Genomic DNA, 18,089 nt, shown 5'->3' with positions numbered 1-18,089 from the left:
GGATATCCCAGCATTCCTCTTGTTTTATTTTCTGTCGGGAGATGGTTATCTCCATAAGTTCTGAATGGGCCGAGGACAACGGGACCAGGAGTAATGAAGATTACCGGTAAGTAATAGAGCATTCTCGGCCCGATAGTATCTCTATAAGCGGTGTCATCCACAAACACCTCCCATCAGTCTGAAAACACCTTTACAGCTTGTGCAATGGCCAGAGTTCCCCTCTGTTGACACAGCACTTATAAACCAGGCACTTTCAGTCCCTCTGACAACGTCCAAGCATCGTCAGTTTCCTTCGGTTGGCAAGGTTTTTCGAGCGTTTGTAATGGCAAGAGACCTCCTTTCCCACTAGGGAAATCCATCCCCTCTTGTGACCTGCAGGCAGTTTCCGCCGTGGTTGACAATACCTGCTTCACCGTGCAAACCACGGCCACTTTATGTTAGTCTGACCAGCACTCTCTGCTGAGTGCCGGGCCCTGGCATTGCCTTCCCTTCGTCGAGGCCTGCCACCTCACAGACAGCACTGACCAGTTTGACAATGTCCTTACATCCCCTGGGCGTCCCAGCCAGGAGATGTCGGTCTCACAGTGCGGATGTAGTCCTCGCATCCCTCAGACGGGTCCTGGCACCGAGGAGACATCTCAGATGTCAAGCCTCCATCCATCACAATGCGGATAGTCTTGTTCGTCTGCGCACGCACAGGGCAGACGGAAAGCAGCACACCTGCTACAGAAAGCGTTCATAACACAAGCCTCGCGGTTCATGGCACCCGAGGGCCTCTTTCGGGGGAGGAAGCAGTGCTTTATTTGCGCCGGTGTGGCGAACCGGCACTCGTTTTAAAACACCAGGACACTTTGTGCTTGCACTTACATTTTAGTGTCGATTGTTAACACTCCAAACTATTTTTTATTTTTTACTGCAGTATGCAGGGCCTGACGAAGGGGGGCAGGGGGAGTGTTATCTGACACTTTAAGTTTACGTTAACGCACAATACTGCGTTTAAATGGCTGCTCTGATTGCCGCAGCGTTGGCCCGCCACATCCGCCTCATTCCAGTGGGTGGATGGTGGAATAGATTCGCAGGCTCAGGATGTCCTTGTACTTACTCCGTGCACAGTGGAGTATTGTTTCCTTTCCGAAAGCCACTGCCTCGGTGCCCTCCTGCACGACCCATTCACCGCCAGAACCAACGTGTGGTATTGATGCTCCCGCTCCCCAAACGAGATGCCTGGGTGAGTGCACGATCTCACAGAAGCGACCCGGCAGAGAACAGTGCTAGTGAGTCCAACATGTTCAGGAACATTACCGGTCCACCAGGCACACAACACTTGCACCAAGAAAAATTGCAGGATTAATCAAGACGAAATGGTATGCGGTAAGATAGTTATGCATGTGTCACAACCTCTGGAATCTTTAAACAAGCAAAGAGTTGCCAAGAATTTTCAGAAGCTAGTCTTTATTACTAACCCCCCTCCCCCTTTATCTAACCCCAGGGCCAAGCAGTACGCTGGCTCGCGCCAAAGTCAGGGAGTCAAACAGCTGCCTTGATAAACTGCGCACCCGAGGAGGCCTTTCCGTATACACCGAGCACATGATCACTTTTATGATGCTTGAATTGTTATGTAACATTATGTGAGCGCTCCTCCAGTCACGGCATTCCTTCTAGTAAGCTTTGAGACTCGATGCCAAAATAACACTGGCGAGTTAATAACAAGAACTGGAGCCGTAGCCGGGGGCCGGTGACCAGAACCGTCACCGCCGCCGCCGCCACAGCCCACCACAGCCCGGCGGCAAAGGAGAGAGCGGAGTGCAGCAAGCGGTAAGCGGAGATCGTATCATCACTCGTCCCCGCCACAACCACCGCTAACTGTCCGCCGCGGCCGTTCTCCCGCCAAGCAAGCCAAGCGGTGCAACTCGGTGAGCAGTGAACGGCCCCCCACCTGTAGCTACCTGTAGCTGCCGCCAGCATCACAGAAAAGGAAGCTGCGCGCAATGAGCGCTGCAGATTTGTGAACGCGCCCGGCCATCTGGATTCACTAACGGAGGCACCCTGACAGCTCCTAATTATAATTAATGTACTTCTTTGCGCGAGCACGCACGAAATATGCCTCAAAATGGCGGAACAAAACTACATTTACCCTATCACTTCAAGCCTATTAAAAAGAAAACACAAGGAAGACGAATCACTGGCCACATGACATAAAACGCTAAGGAATGTCTGGAATTTCTCTCTCCAAGGCCCTCTTCTTCTTTTTTTTTTCTCCTTTAACATTAGTTCTCTAACTCCTCCCCTTTCAGGGGATGGAGTCCGAGCCCTAAAAAGTGAGTCAGTTAAAAATAGCAGCACAGTTCAATAGCAGCAAATTGTAAAAAAATACAGAAAAGTAAAAAGAAACATTTTAGCAGCTTAAAAGTGATGCGATTTGATTTAGGCTGTTGCCAATAACAGGGGAGCATGAGTAAAGTTGCGATATGCAAGCCGTATATAGGTTGTGAGGCCTATATTTAAAGCTGTGTTTTCTGGGCTTAGGGCCGCGATGATTGCCTGTCTGCAGGACCGGATACCCAGCCTGTTCCACTCCGCTTTCAATTTGCGTCTGCGCTGTGACATGAGCGCTGGGCAAAGACAGACCACGTGCTCCATAGTTTCAACCGTCCTGCCGCACCCTCTGCACCATAGAACATCTGACGTACGACGCCAGCCTGGCAGATCTTTTAAAAAATGCCAGTCACCAAGTCTAATAGCCATAAAGCTAAGTTTTAGATGCAGGGAGTACGTACAGAACAGATAGGTTGCGGGAGCTAACCGCCCGTACAAATTCATGATTGCCCATGCGTGTATGCGTTTGGCAAAATGGTTTTTATCAATGACGAGGGAGCTCATTCTGACATATTTCTTAATGGTGGTTTTAAATACTGTCGTACTGGGGTTGAGGGCCCATAGGTCACCCGCGGACAATTCTTGAATAGAATCCTTAAAAAGGCGACCATACGAGCCCCCTGGGTTTTTCTCAGTGATGTCTAACCAAACTAGTGACTCTAATGAGCCTGTGTCTGCTTGTCTAAGCTTGTGGCAGAGATTTAAATACGTGCCGATGCTTGAGACTTCATGGTTTAGTAGGCTCAGTTCTAGCCTGATCTGGGCAGCAGAGGCATTTTTGGGGCAAATGGAGAACTTTTTATAGATTTTAGTCACATGTTAATTTAGATTCATGTTTAATTTACCCCTAAAGATCTCTATACCGTATGACAGTGTCGGACCAATTTTTGCTCTCATGACCTCTAATAAAGGTGATAAGCTTGGGCCAGACAGTTTTTTTGAGAGCTTGGAGAGGGTCACCTGTAAGGTCACAGCTTTGGCTGATATCTCCTTGCGCTGTTTAACGAAATTACCCCTTGGGTCAAGGTTGACCCCTAAGTATTTGTATGTACTTCCTACTGCAATACTCATGTTGTTGCACGACCATCCTCCCCCGACTTTACTTTTTCTTCCAAAGGTAACCACTTGGGTTTTCTTTAGGCTCACAATGGTATATTTGTATAGTTTGCCAGAAGCCTTTGCAGACCTACTTGTGTAAGACTAAAAAGCACTAAATCGTCGGCGTAGAGCAGGTTGCTTATAGGAACACCTCCCATCTTTGGTGGGTGGCTGTTGATTTCTTCTAGGACTGTCGGCAAGTCAGCTATAAACAGATTAAAGAGAAGTGGGGCCAGCACACATCCCTGTTTGACACCTCTGGTTGTCATAATTTTCCGAGAGAGATGTGTGCTGGACCCCAGCTTCACCTGGACCCATGTGCCTGAGTGTCACTGAATGATTGCCTCCAGAAGTTTTCGTGGGATCCCCCATTTCTTTAACTTTTCCCATAAGGCAGCCCTGGGGACCCGGTCGAAGGTGGCTTTAAAGTCAACAAAGCAACAAAAAACAGCCCTAGATGTAAGACAGACTTTGTCGATAATTATGGACAGTGTCAATAAACTGTTTAATGCTATGTGGATTGTTCACAATAGGATGTTGCATAACGCAATGTGGAAACCCCGTATTTATCCACTGCTGTTTATTTGATGCTTGTTTTTAACTTTTATAACATGTATTGCTGTTGGTGCTTCTTTTAAGGATGTTATTTTATATCCAAATAAAGAGTATTAATTTGTAGGAGCTAAACTACCAAAGAAGGGGGGAGGGGTGAAGCGCGCGGAGTCTTCCTCCTTAAAAAATACAGGGGCCACAAATGTATTAATGAGCATCAAGACCAGACGTGTGTTCTTGTGAAATGGGGTGGCTTTTAGTCAAGTACCCAAGGCCTCCCAAAATTGGAAAAAGTAGCTCCTACCACTACTTGTGGCACACTTCCACACAGGGTGCTTTCCCCACACCCAAAACATCTAGTAGCGTTTGAGGGGGAGCGCGGGAGATCATGAGTAGGGATTGGAGAAGTTAAACACCCCTGGGTGGCATCCTACAGCCTCACTTGTTTCAGGGCTCCCTTCATAGGCTTAAAAAATAGAACGTGTGATTGTAAGAGGGTATTATCACTCCACCATCCACTCTGCTACTTGTGTCAACATGTTTCGGCCGATCCTCCAGGCCGAAAACGGGTCAGTGGCCTCCATCAGCACAAATAGATCCCTGAATGAATGTCACATCCCAACAGTCAGACATCAGGAAGAGAGGAGAGTCAAGACTGGTGAGTGAGAATGCTGCCTTAGTGAAGAACTAACACTGAATCGCCACTCCGTTGGCGCATTTCACTCGTTCCAGTGCAGGCGGGTGGGCACCACAGGGACTCAGAGTGAACCTCAGGGTGGCAGAACCTGCACATGTTTTGAAAGAGGAGGAGACACCTTTAAGTGACACCTAGCATGAAGAATGTTATTTCCTAATTCCATATATGAAGGATTTTCCGTACTAGGACAGTAGTGTCCTGTCCATGAAGAATACATGTACATGTAAGTCATGCGTGACTCCAGCACTGGTAGGAAGTCTGCATCATCATGATCATGGAGTGTAGTGGCCACTCACTCACCCACTCTCCACTTGCACTCAAGTCAGCTGAAACTCATCGACTAAAACTCGATTTCCAAGGCAGGCTCTCAACATGCTTTGGTCACACCCCTCTAGCTAGAGATATTCGGCCATATGTATGAAGGTACCGATTTGCGATTCTCAAATATCGATTTTTAAGAAATCGCTATTTCCGAATCGCAAATTGGTATGTATGTACAAATTCGCTTTCTTTAGCGATTTCTTAGTATTCCTTAATTGAGATTAGCAAATTACGAATCGCAATTAAGGAATACTTTCTCATTCATTTCTATGGGCCAGGAGGCCCATAGGAATGAATGGGAAGGTATTCTCAATTTTGCGATTCGCAATTTGAAAATCGCAAATTGAGAATAATTTCAAGGGTGCAGGGGTGTCCAAAGGACACCCTGTTGCACCCCTGAAATATGCATGGGTGCACATGTGGCGCACATGTATGTGCATCACATGGCACTTTGAAAAATGCTGAAATGTGCATTTTTCAAGGAAATCGCAACTTACCACCAACTAGCCCCCACATGCATCAAGCATTTTTGTAGTCGCAAACGGTGCGATTCCTTAAAATCGGCCGTTTGCGAATGCAAAAGTGCTTTTTGGGATGCATGAAACAATTTTAGAATTCGTAACATTTTTGCGAGTTCTAAAATTGCGGTTGCTTTTAAGAAGTCGCAGATGTGCGATTTCTTAAAAGCAATGCATCATTACTTTTAAAAGTGTAAATTCGCAATTAGGGTGCCAAATTTACCGAGTGGTTGAACCACTCGGTAAATTTGGAAAAAATGTTTAAAATGCTGAAAATGTTTTTTTTTCAACATTCATGTTTCACACACACATGTCCTTAGGACATGTGTGTGTGAAACATGATGCGAAAAATACATTTCAGGGGTGCATGGGGGGGGTCCTTTGGACCCCCCCCTGCACCCATGAAATTTTCAAAGTGCCACTCGCAATTTGCTACTGCCTTCCCATTGACTCCTATGGGCCTTTTGGCCCATAGGAATCAATGGGAATTGCGAAAATTAACTTAAGAATTCGGTATTCATTTGGGATTCGGTAAAAATTGCGATTTTTACCGAATCACAAATGAATACCGAAAATAATGATGCATAGCATTTTGCACTTCTTAATTTGCGATTCCTTATTTTTCGCAAATTAGGAAGTGCAAAATGTCACAATGATGCATGTGGGGGTAGAAGTTGGTGGTAATTTGCGATTCCTTAAGAGCATTTTGCAATTTTTTTTGGCTTCATACATTGCATTTAAGGAATCGCAAAATTTGCAATTCCTTATTTTGCACCAGATTTGACTTCATAATATCATTTTGCTAATTTGCAAAGGCCGAAATTCACAGAATTTCGGCCTCTGCGAAGGCGAATTTGCTTCATCCATATGGCCCAAAATGTTTTGGCTATTCAATTTTTTCCTGATTTTGCGCTTTGATTTCTTCCAGGATTCCCAAGACTTGCAGGATGGAGGAGTCTTCATCTGGACAGAGCACGGAAGCCCCCAGACCTCCTTCCTCTGGACCCCAGTCTGCCATCGAGAAGGATGCGATGGAAGGACCCCTCCAAGCCCACTGCTCAGGGCCCTGATGGCAGGGCAGGTGGAGGTGTGCGGCCTGAGAGCAGCCCAAGTCCTCCAGAACTTTCCAACACGGAGGACCCGTGTGACAATGCTGTGTCGTCTAGGGACACGCACGGGGCAGGGTTCCATCCCCAACCCAGGGTTCAGAGGATCTGCGTGGACCTTCGAGCAGCCTTGGCCAACGTGGGCGAGCCGTGGGGGTCTTGGGATGGATCTTCGGACACAGGCAGTATCTCTGGGGGATCCGGCACACCAAGGGACGATCAGAAGCCAATAGAGGAAGAGCTGGGAGAAGGAGCCCGCGTCCAGACCACAAGAGCGACCCGAGCTGGCACGACCACAAGAGTGACCCGAGCTGGCACAGGACAGAGCTCAAGAACCAATAAGGAACAGAGAATGGTTTGCAGGCTCGCTTCAGCTCTCCCGCCTCCAGGCACCAGTACCGTGTCCGAAGAGCACGGGTCACCGCTCAGGCCGAGTCCAGCATCGCCACAAAGGAAAGTGAGCCTGCTGGAAGTCTTGGGAGATGGGACCGTGGCCAGCAGGATGTCTCCAAACGCACATGACAGGTCCCCGTCTGGATTCCCGAAGGTCATCCTGGAGAGAGACCCCAGGAGACTGCGCCCTGGGAGGACGACAGTCGCAGAAACCATGGTAAGGCATCCTTCATCCATCCTGGCAGGTCTGGGGGGGATGCCACTGATCCCCTGAGGACTCATGACAACTTGTGCATGCATGTTATCCCAGTGTCCTGGACTGTTCACCCCTGCTGTGCCCAAAAGCAGGAATGGGGGTGTTTGGTGCCACCACGCACCCCTGAGGGTTGTGGTGATGGGAGAGTATGTGTTCTCTCCTGCCCAGTCCTGCCTTGATTCTCTGCACTGGGCCCTGTGAGGGACCAACCCATTCTAGGGTGACTGTGCTGGGTCTGTCAGCGCTGTAACGTGTTTTCTGTATTTCCAGGATAGAGACAGCCCCCCTAGGCCGGAGTATGCCGCGGACCTCCAGCTCCCGACCACCCTTCTCCTCCAGAGGGTTCGAGATTACACGAGCAGCGAACATCACGAGCTGATCGCCCAGGTCCTGAGCTCGCTCCGCCAGGGACCGGGGGTAGAGCGCCGGGGTCTACCACGGTAAGTGTCAGTACATGGGGTGGAGCAAGAAACTGGGGTCAAGGGATATATCTCTGGGGTATACCCAATGTATGCGTCTGAGGACAGGGGTAGAGCCCCCACAGTCCAGCAGCATATGTGTCCGTCTCAAAACTTAGACTAGAGCCCTGCGGTCCAGCAGAGGATCCGTCTGAGAACTCAGGTAGAGTCCAGGGGTCGAGCAGACAGAGCGACCATTTAAGAACTGGGGGTAGAGCCCTGGGGTCGAGGGATATATCTCTGGGGTATACCCAATGTATGTGTCTGAGGACAGGGGTAGAGCCCTCACAGTCCACCTGCATAGGTCTCAAAACTGAGACTAGAGCCCTGTGGTCCAGCTGACAGAGCGGCGTCTGAGAACTGGGAGTAGAGTCTTGGGGTCGCGAAGGCAGAGCCATTATCTAAGAACTGGGGGTAGAGCCTTGGGGTCGAGCAGACAGAGCGGCGTCAGAGAACTGGGGGTAGAGCCTTTGGGGTCCAGCTGACAGAGCAGCAGTCTGAGAATTGGAGATAGAGCCCTGAGTCGAGCTGACTGAGCGGCGTCTGAGAACTGGGGGTAGGGCCCTGGGGTCGAGCAGACAGAGCGGCGTCTGAGAACTGGGGGTAGAACCCTGGGGTCGAGCTGACAGAGCGGCGTCTGAGAACTGGGGGTAGAACCCTGGGGTCGAGCTGACAGAGTGGCGTCTGAGAACTGGGGGTAGAGCCCTGGGGTCGAGCAGACAGAGCGGCGTCTGAGAACTGGGGGTAGAGCCCTGAGTCGAGCTGACAGAGCGGCGTCTGAGAACTGGGGGTAGAACCCTGGGGTCGAGCTGACAGAGTGGCGTCTGAGAACTGGGGGTAGAGCCCTGGGGTCGAGCAGACAGAGCGGCGTCTGAGAACTGGGGGTAGAGCCCTGAGTCGAGCTGACAGAGCGGCGTCTGAGAACTGGGGGTAGAGCCCTGGGGTCGAGCAGACAGAGCGGCGTCTGAGAACTGGGGGTAGAGCCCTGAGTCGAGCTGACAGAGCGGCGTCTGAGAACTGGGGGTAGAACCCTGGGGTCGAGCTGACAGAGCGGCGTCTGAGAACTGGGGGTAGAGCCCTGAGTCGAGCTGACAGAGCGGCGTCTGAGAACTGGGGGTAGAGGCCTGGGGTCGAGCAAGAGCGGCGTCTGAGAACTAGGGGTAGAGCCCTGGGGTCCAGCAGACAGAGCGGCGTCTGAGAATTGGGGGTAGAGCCCTGGGGTGCAGCAGGCACTGAGAACTGGGGGTAGAGCCCTGGGGTCGAGCAGACAGAGCGTCGTCAAAGAACTGGGGGTAGAGCCCTGGGGTCGAGCAGACAGAGCGGCGTCTGAGAACTTCGAGTAGAGCCCTGGGGTCGAGCAGACAATGAGAACTGGGGGTAGAATCCCCCATGGTCCAGCAGCATACGTGTCTCAAAACTGGGACTACAGCCCTGCAGTCCAGCTGACAGAGCTACCATCTGTGAACTGAGGGTAGAGCTCTGGGGTCCAGGAGGCACTGAGAATTGGGGGTCCCTGGGGTCGAGCAGGGCTAGTTTCCAACCTGGAAGCGGAGTTTGAGCCCCACCGTCAAGCATATTGGGCCTGCTGGGGACTGAGGGAGAGCACCGTGTCCAGCAGTGTTCGTTTCATGGCGAGGAAGGGAGAGAGTTGGGGGACAACTGGTCTAAAGGGAGAGCGAGGTCTAGTGGAGCTATGCTAGAACGAGAGAGGCTAGCGGAGACACGTGCAAATCGACAGAGCCAGGAAGGGCCAGGTCCTGGTAGTACCCTCACTGTACTAAAAAAAATAATCTTAACCAGGGTTGAGCTGGCCTGCTGGTAGGGTCAGTTCCACATTCCATTTGATCCAGTTGCCCTGGTAACCCTCTCTGATTGTTGAAGCTTTTATGTATTTATTTGGTGGTTTTCTGTGGCTGTACCATGGTTGGGCCAGGAGGTCTGGTGTCCGAGCTTGGAACATAAGGAGGGTTTGAACAGATACCCCCAAACATAGTTCATTTAAAGCTAAAGAACACAAGAAGAAGGCGAAGTATAATATAGCACTGATAATTTGCTGTACCCTCTTTAACCAAATATCAAACCAGGATTGTGTAGTGATGAAGCCGGAACCAAGTTAGTTGAAATGTAGGTTTATTCGTAACAGGTGCTGCGCAGCAGCTCAACAGCAAGTCAGAAAGTCAACTGTGTAAAGTACATTCAAAATACATTCTAAATGGAACTAAAAGGACAAGGGAAAGAACAGGCAAAGAGAAGAGTTCTAGAAAGACTAGAGCGAAACATTAGCAGAACATTACATCATCCTCTCTCCTACAAAAAAAGAAAAGAAGAAAAGAGAAAATGAAAAGGAGGTGAGCAAAAAGAAGAGTAAATAGGAAAGGAGTAAGTCAAGAAAGGAAAGAACAAAACAAGAAAAGAAAGAAGTATCAACGAAATCTTGCGGGAACAAAACGAGTACAAACACTCCTGCGAGGTTCAACAGGAACAAGAGAAGTAGAAGGCAAAACAGAATTACCTTCAGAAGAAGGGCGATTTACAATGGGATCACCCACTTTAACGACTCTGGCAGCATTCCACCAATGCTTCACATTCACTCTCACAGAATTACCACAAACTTTGTCAATGACAAAAGGTTCAGAAAATTTAGGACTACCTTTAGTGGTGTGAACAGGTAATTTTACACAAATTTTCTCACCAACCTTGAAAGGTTGAGAAATAACTTTCTTCTTAGAGTCAAAATCATTTTTCTGTTTAGACTGGGCATACATCACGTTAGACCTAGCAACCTCATCCAGATTGTCAAGGGAGTTCAGCTTAACCCAACGTGACATCCACCCAGGACAAATTTTGGAACAAGGTTTTCTCCCCCGCAACAACTCAAAGGGTGACACTTTGGTAGAGGAATGGGGTGTGGTGCGATAGAACCACAACATGGATCTAACCGCGTTGGGTACATGACAGTGCTGGGCAATAGCCCACTGAATGCAATTGTTGAAAACCCTGTTCATACGCTCAACAAGACCGTTCGTTTGAGGGTGATAAAGAGCACTCCTCAAATGATCAATACCACTTTGGCACACAAAAGAATTACATTCCTGACTGATAAATTGGGAACCGTTATCACTTACAATGGAGGAAGGGAAGCCTTCACGTAAAAACAGGTCCTTTAGAAAATCAATTACATTCTTGGAATTGGCCTCACTAACAAAACGGACCTCTGGCCATTTTGAGTAATAGTCGACAGCGACTATAGCGAATCTGGAAGAAGAAGGAAGTAAGTAAAAAGGACCCACTAAATCGATACCTACTTTTTCCCAAGGTCTGTCAGGGAAAGAAATGGGTTGCAAAGGAGGGGAACGTATCTTCAAACATTTCTCGGCACTTGAACAAACGACACATTCCTCCACAACAGTATCAATTTATTGATCCATTTTGGGCCACCAGTAGTGTTCCCTAACCCTTCTCTTGGTCAATGTCTTACCAAGATGACCCTCATGTGCACCTTTAACAATCCTGATTCTGAGGTCGCTGGGAGGAATGAGTCTATCGCCACGCATGAGTAAACCTCCCTCAATAGTGAGTTCGTCAGAAACTTTAACAAAAGTTTGAAGAGAAAAATGTACATTCTTCTCTCTGGGCCACCCATCTTTGACATATCTAACTACCTCATTTAGAAGGATGTCATTAGACAAATGTTCCCTCCATTCTGCCTCACTGATGGAACGCATATCATCCATACCAACAAAAGCAACAAAACAATCCTCCTCATCGTAATCTTCCTCCAAATCTCCATCACAGTCAACATCAATGGGATTCCTTGAAAAATAATCCGCCCTAGTATTTTTGCTACCAGGTATATAGCTAACCTCAAAGTCATATTGGAGTAGTTTAGTAGAAAGTCTCGCGATTCTTGGGGAGTGTTCCTTGATACGGACACCAGTCAGGATAGAAACTAAAGGACTGTGATCGGTCCTCAAATGGAAATGCTTACCCCAGATGTAAGGATTAAATTTTCTTATTGCCCACCAGCAGGCTAAGAGTTCTTTTTCAATCACTGCAAAATTGGATTCAGCTCCACGGAGAACTCTTGAAGCATAGCCCAGGGTCTGCTCTACACCACCAACTTCCTGAGTGAGAACGGCCCCCAAACCAAACCCACTAGCATCTACGGTGATGGTACACATAGCATTGGGATTGAAAGGTTTCAAAACTTTAGAACTGACCAATACTTGTTTGATCCAGGTAAATACCCTTTCACGACTGGCATCCCACAAAAAAGGAACTTCTCTTTTAAGCATGTTGGACAAGGGTTGTACCCTAGAGGCATAATCAGGTATGAACCTGGCATAAAACTTACAAAGTCCAATGAATGACTTTAAACTACTTTTGTCCTTAGGTGCAGGGCTATCAACTATTGCTTTGACTAGGCCAGGCCTAGGTTCCACACCGTCCTCAGACAACACATGACCAAGATACTCTACTTTCCGTGCCCTGAAAACACATTTCTCTTTCTTCAAAACAACACCAGCATTGCCCAATGTTTTTAAGACTTTCTTCAAAATTTCGTCATGAGCCTCACAAGTGATTCCATGAATAAGCACATCATCCTGGAAAACGACAACTCCACTGATACCTTTCAAAATATTGGTCATGATCCTCTGGAAGACTGCTGCCGCAGAGGCTAGTCCAAAGGGCATACGGCAGTACTGAAAGGAACCTACAGGGGAAACAAAGGCAGTGAAGTGTCTGGAAGCAGGATCTAGAACCACCTGGTGGTACGCAGATGCCAGATCTAACTTGCTAAACCACTTGGAACCGTCAATGAGTGACAACATGTCAGGAATTTTAGGAAGGGGAAAAGAATCTACCCAGATGTTCTTATTTAAGCTGCGTAAATCAACACAGACACGAAGTTCCCCATTTTTTTGTTTAGCGACCACTAAGGGAGAAAGCCATAAGGAGGATTCAATGGGTTCAATTATCCCTTTACTGCAAAGTCCAAACAGCTCCGTCTCAAGTTGTTCTCTCACACTGAACGGGACATTCCTCAGTTTATGTTTAATGGGGATGGTATTGTCCTTGACACGAATAGTGTGCTTAAACCCTTTCACTTCTCCCAAATTATTGCTAAAAACGGTGGGAAAATCTTTAACTAATGTGTTGATGAAATCATCACTTGGAACAGTGACCTTATTACTAGTGGAGGCTTGGTTGTCAGTTTGAACAACAGAGATGGAGATGGGATCTTTAGTGCCAGGACGGAGAACCATCTTAAACAAGCCTTGATGGAACCAACCAAGGATGTTCACCCCTTTGATTGAAACATACACTTTGCCAAACATTTTCCTCCATCTGAATTCAATAGAATCCTCAAAATAACCCTTGAGTTCAATCCTTCTACCCTCATAATTAAGAGGAGGCCTGTCAGGAGGAAAAAGTTTGCGGTCACCACACACTTCTTCAAAAAGTTCTTGAGTCAGCATGGTTATCCTAGCACCTGAGTCTACCAACAGGCAAACTACTTTATCACCAATGCCAATATCAGTGTATGGATCCACACATTCACATTCAGAATCATCAACACTGACGCCAACAACAGCAACCATATCTCTTAAATCATCTTGGATATTGGTGTCATCTTGGTTGTAGTCAGAAACAAAGGCAACAGAAGTAGGGTTATGGTTATTGTTCCACTGTTTGTTGGGATGAGGTAGAGAAGCATTTCTTTTTGCACTTTGACACACTTTAGCAAAATGACCCAACCTCCCACACAATCTACAGGTGACGTTTCTAGCTGGGCAAGGACGTCCAGACCTGGAATGGGGAAAATTTCCACATTTGAAACAAATATTGGTTTGTTTAAAGAATTTGTTGTCAGCACGACCTTGAGCGTTTGTCTTATTATCTACAACTTTAACAACGTTGACAGTTTCTTCTTTACAAAATGACGTGGAGGATTTGCCATCAAGTTCTTTGACAGAAAGTTTTGAAAATTCAATACTTTTAGCAACACGTACAGTTTCTTCAAGTGAAGGATTACCTAAAGAAAGCAATTTTTGTTGTATACTTTTGTCTATACATTTGCAAATATATTGATCCCTAATCATTTGATCTCAGAAATGTTCAAATTCGCATTCTGCACTGAGTACTCTCAGTGCGGAAATGAAATCCTCAACCTTTTCACCTTGCTTCTGTTCACGTTTATAGAATTTGTGTCTTACAACAACTAAACTGGGTTTGATGTCAAAACGTAGTTCTAATAACCTTACAGTTTGATTGTAGTCATCTAAATCCTCCTCTCCTGGAGGAAGTACCAAAGGAGGTAAATGTTTAAAATTTGAGCGACCTTCAAACCCAAGACTATTCAAAAGGAGATACTTTTTCCTTTCTGCTCTGTATCTCGATGCACCAATGGCTCCTAAATAGGTAGTGAATGCATCAAACCACTTCTTCCAGTTAATAGGAGGTTCCCCAGGAAGATCAAGAAAAGGTGGTGGAGGAGAAACTGCCTGTAAACTCATTTTCCTTGAAAAGAATGAGTAAAGTTAAACAAAACTGTGAACTGTAGTTTATCCAAATAACTTTTCTGTGAACAGTAGTTTATCCAAATAACTTTTTGTGTAGGAGATGATGAGTTCCTTGACACTATCAGTTAGTAATATGAGTAAGAAAAGTAAAAGAAAAAATTTAAACTTATTAAAACGAACGAGAGTAATATTAGATGCTTTCTCTGTGGAAAAGAAATTTAGAATGCAAAGTGACAAAATGTTTTGATACCGTGTAGTGGATAGCGTGAAATGTTCAAGTGAGTTGATGAAAAAGGACTAGTCTTCGTTCCTCGGTCTTCGATCCTCGGTGATGCAGTTCACAAAGAAAATGAAAGTGACACGTTTTTATTGGGTTCGATCTCCGTTCAAGTACGTGTTGGCTAAACACCAGAATGTCAATGTCTGACCTGCGTATTTGCGATGTTTTCAATTGAAAAAAAAAAATTGATCTTTAAAATGGCGCTTGACGATGCGTTTCACGGGTTCAACGTTGCGTTCCAGTATTAAAATGGAATTGATGTTGTGATGCGTTTCAGTGACAAAGGCGTTGCATTCCAGACACGCTTGTAATAATTAATACGCTATTGTCGTTAGAAGCGTAGATAGCGTTAGTAGGAATGCGAATGTCATACCATTATAGTAAGTTGATAACGTAGGTAACGTAAGTAGATTACGTAGATAACGCTGATTGCGTTCACTGTGCGAAAGTATAGTTGGACATATACGTATACGTCGAATCACTTGCGCTGAAAGGAAAGCTGCCGCCTTGAAGTAAGTAAAAATTACACAGTACCTTGCTCAATTAAAGTTCACAAATCTCACAACGCTGAAATCTTGAAGAGGTAGTGAAGTTCAAAATGAGACATGAACGATTCTGTGAAAGTACTTCACTCGTGGTTATTGTCGAGTAGAAATCTTGATACTTGAATACACGCGTGGATAGCATACACCTGTTGACGATCGTCGCCACGTTTTTTTGTAGTGATGAAGCCGGAACCAAGTTAGTTGAAATGTAGGTTTATTCGTAACAGGTGCTGCGCAGCAGCTCAACAGCAAGTCAGAAAGTCAACTGTGTAAAGTACATTCAAAATACATTCTAAATGGAACTAAAAGGACAAGGGAAAGAGAAGAGTTCTAGAAAGACTAGAGCGAAACATTAGCAGAACATTACAGATTGCTCAACCAGCTGTCCTGGACAGTGTTGCCTCGGATGGGCTCTACATTAGTCTTAACAGGGTCATGGAGCCCTGACCAGGAGGGACAAGTCTGAGAGGAAACAGGGTGAGGGAACGACAAGTCTAGGAGGAGACAGGGTGAGGGAACGACAAGACTAGGAGGAGACAGGGTGAGGGAACGACAAGACTAGGAGGAGACAGGGTGAGGGAACGACAAGACTAGGAGGAGACAGGGTGAGGGAACGACAAGTCTAGGAGGAGACAGGGTGAGGGAACGACAAGACTAGGAGGAGACAGGGTGAGGGAACGACAAGTCTAGGAGGAAACAGGGTGAAAAAAGGACACATATAGGAGACCGGGTGAGGAGAGGACAGGTTTAGGAGGAGACAGGGTGAAAGAAGGACACATACAGGAGACAGGGTGAAGAGAGGACAGGTTTAGGAGGAGACAGGGTGAGGGAGAGACAGGGTGAGCGAAGGACAAGTCTAGGAGGAGGCAGGGTGAAAGAAGGACACAAATAGGAGACAGGGTGAGGAGAGGACAGGTTTAGGAGGAGACAGGGTGAAAGAAGGACACATAGGAGACAGGGTGAGGAGAGGACAGGTTTAGGAGGAGACAGGGTGAAAGAAGGACACATACAGGAGACAGGGTGAGGAGAGAACAGGTTTAGGAGGAGACAGGGTGAAAGAAGGACACATAGGAGGAGACAGGGTGAGGAGAGGACAGGTTTAGGAGGAGACAGGGTGAAAGAAGGACACATATAGGAGACAGGGTGAGGAGAGGACAGGTTTAGGAGGAGACAGGGCGAAAGAAGGAGACATATAGGAGACAGGGTGAGGAGAGGACAGGTTTAGGAGGAGACAGGGCGAAAGAAGGAGACATATAGGAGACAGGGTGAGGAGAGGACAGGTTTAGGAGGAGACAGGGTGAAAGAAGGACACATACAGGAGACAGGGTGAGGAGAGGACAGGTTTAGGAGGAGACAGGGTGAAAAAAGGAGACATATAGGAGGAGACAGGGTGAAAGAAGGAGACATTCAGGAGACAGGGTGAAAGAAGGAGACATTCAGGAGACAGGGTGAGGAGAGGACAGGTTTAGGAGGAGACAGGGTGAAAGAAGGACACATAGGAGGAGACAGGGTGAGGAGAGGACAGGTTTAGGAGGAGACAGGGTGAAAGAAGGACACATAGGAGGAGACAGGGTGAGGAGAGGACAGGTTTAGGAGGAGACAGGGTGAGGGAGAGACAGGGTGAGCGAAGGACAAGTCTAGGAGGAGGCAGGGTGAAAGAAGGACACATACAGGAGACAGGGTGAGGAGAGGACAGGTTTAGGAGGAGACAGGGTGAAAGAAGGAGACATAGGAGACAGGGTGAGGAGAGGACAGGTTTAGGAGGAGACAGGGTGAAAGAAGGAGACATAGGAGGAGACAGGGTGAGGAGAGGACAGGTTTAGGAGGAGACAGGGTGAAAGAAGGACACATAGGAGGAGACAGGGTGAGGAGAGGACAGGTTTAGGAGGAGACAGGGTGAAAGAAGGAGACATAGGAGACAGGGTGAAAGAAGGACACATAGGAGGAGACAGGGTGAGGAGAGGACAGGTTTAGGAGGAGACAGGGTGAAAGAAGGACACATACAGGAGACAGGGTGAGGAGAGGACAGGTTTAGGAGGAGACAGGGTGAAAGAAGGACACATAGGAGGAGACAGGGTGAGGAGAGGACAGGTTTAGGAGGAGACAGGGTGAAAGAAGGACACATAGGAGACAGGGTGAGGAGAGGACAGGTTTAGGAGGAGACAGGGTGAGGAGAGGACAGGTTTAGGAGGAGACAGGGTGAAAGAAGGACACATAGGAGGAGACAGGGTGAGGAGAGGACAGGTTTAGGAGGAGACAGGGTGAAAGAAGGACACATAGGAGGAGACAGGGTGAGGAGAGGACAGGTTTAGGAGGAGACAGGGTGAAAGAAGGACACATAGGAGACAGGGTGAGGAGAGGACAGGTTTAGGAGGAGACAGGGTGAAAGAAGGACACATAGGAGACAGGGTGAAAGAAGGATACATATAGGAGACAGGGTGAGGAGAGGACAGGTTTAGGAGGAGACAGGGTGAAAGAAGGACACATATAGGAGACAGGGCGAGGAGAGGACAGGTTTAGGAGGAGACAGGGTGAAAGAAGGACACATATAGGAGACAGGGTGAGGAGAGGACAGGTTTAGGAGGAGACAGGGCGAAAGAAGGAGACATATAGGAGACAGGGTGAGGAGAGGACAGGTTTAGGAGGAGTGTTAGACGGGGACCTGGAGGGTCGGCCGAGCACAAGGGGAGAGGCCTCCGGTGAGGGCCGTCTCCAGCGATCGTACAGACAAGTAACTTCCCCCCCACAGATGGACACCACACGAAGGTCAGCTTAACACCTTTTATAGGCAATTCTTTGAGTAAGGTGGTACGATACAAGGAGATCAGGACACGATGATCCTCTCAATTCTAGTCTCTATTAGGGGAAGGGGGTAGCGGGACAGTCTTGGTACCTACAGGTACTGAGGTGAACCGGTGGTAGCTCACAATGCTCGAGCTCGGCGTTCGGACGGGTCAGACCGCGG

General features: G+C 47.6%; 1 pseudogene across 1 annotated transcript in view; it reads left to right on the top strand.

The window, feature by feature from the left end:
- LOC144799389 (uncharacterized) overlaps window positions 1-18,089 on the top strand; it is a 72,359-nt pseudogene that overhangs the window by 34,684 nt on the left and 19,586 nt on the right. Inside the window, exons 3-4 of the transcript XR_013603802.1 lie at window positions 6,491-7,278; window positions 7,588-7,757. The product of XR_013603802.1 is annotated as an uncharacterized LOC144799389 (transcript). The remainder of the gene's footprint in view (window positions 1-6,490; window positions 7,279-7,587; window positions 7,758-18,089) is intronic.

Source organism: Lissotriton helveticus, chromosome 12 (assembly GCF_964261635.1).
Source record: "Lissotriton helveticus chromosome 12, aLisHel1.1, whole genome shotgun sequence".
NCBI classification, from domain to species: domain Eukaryota; kingdom Metazoa; phylum Chordata; class Amphibia; order Caudata; family Salamandridae; genus Lissotriton; species Lissotriton helveticus.
The sequence above is the reverse complement of the archived record's forward strand: the minus strand, read 5'-3'. Positions and strand labels throughout refer to the sequence as shown.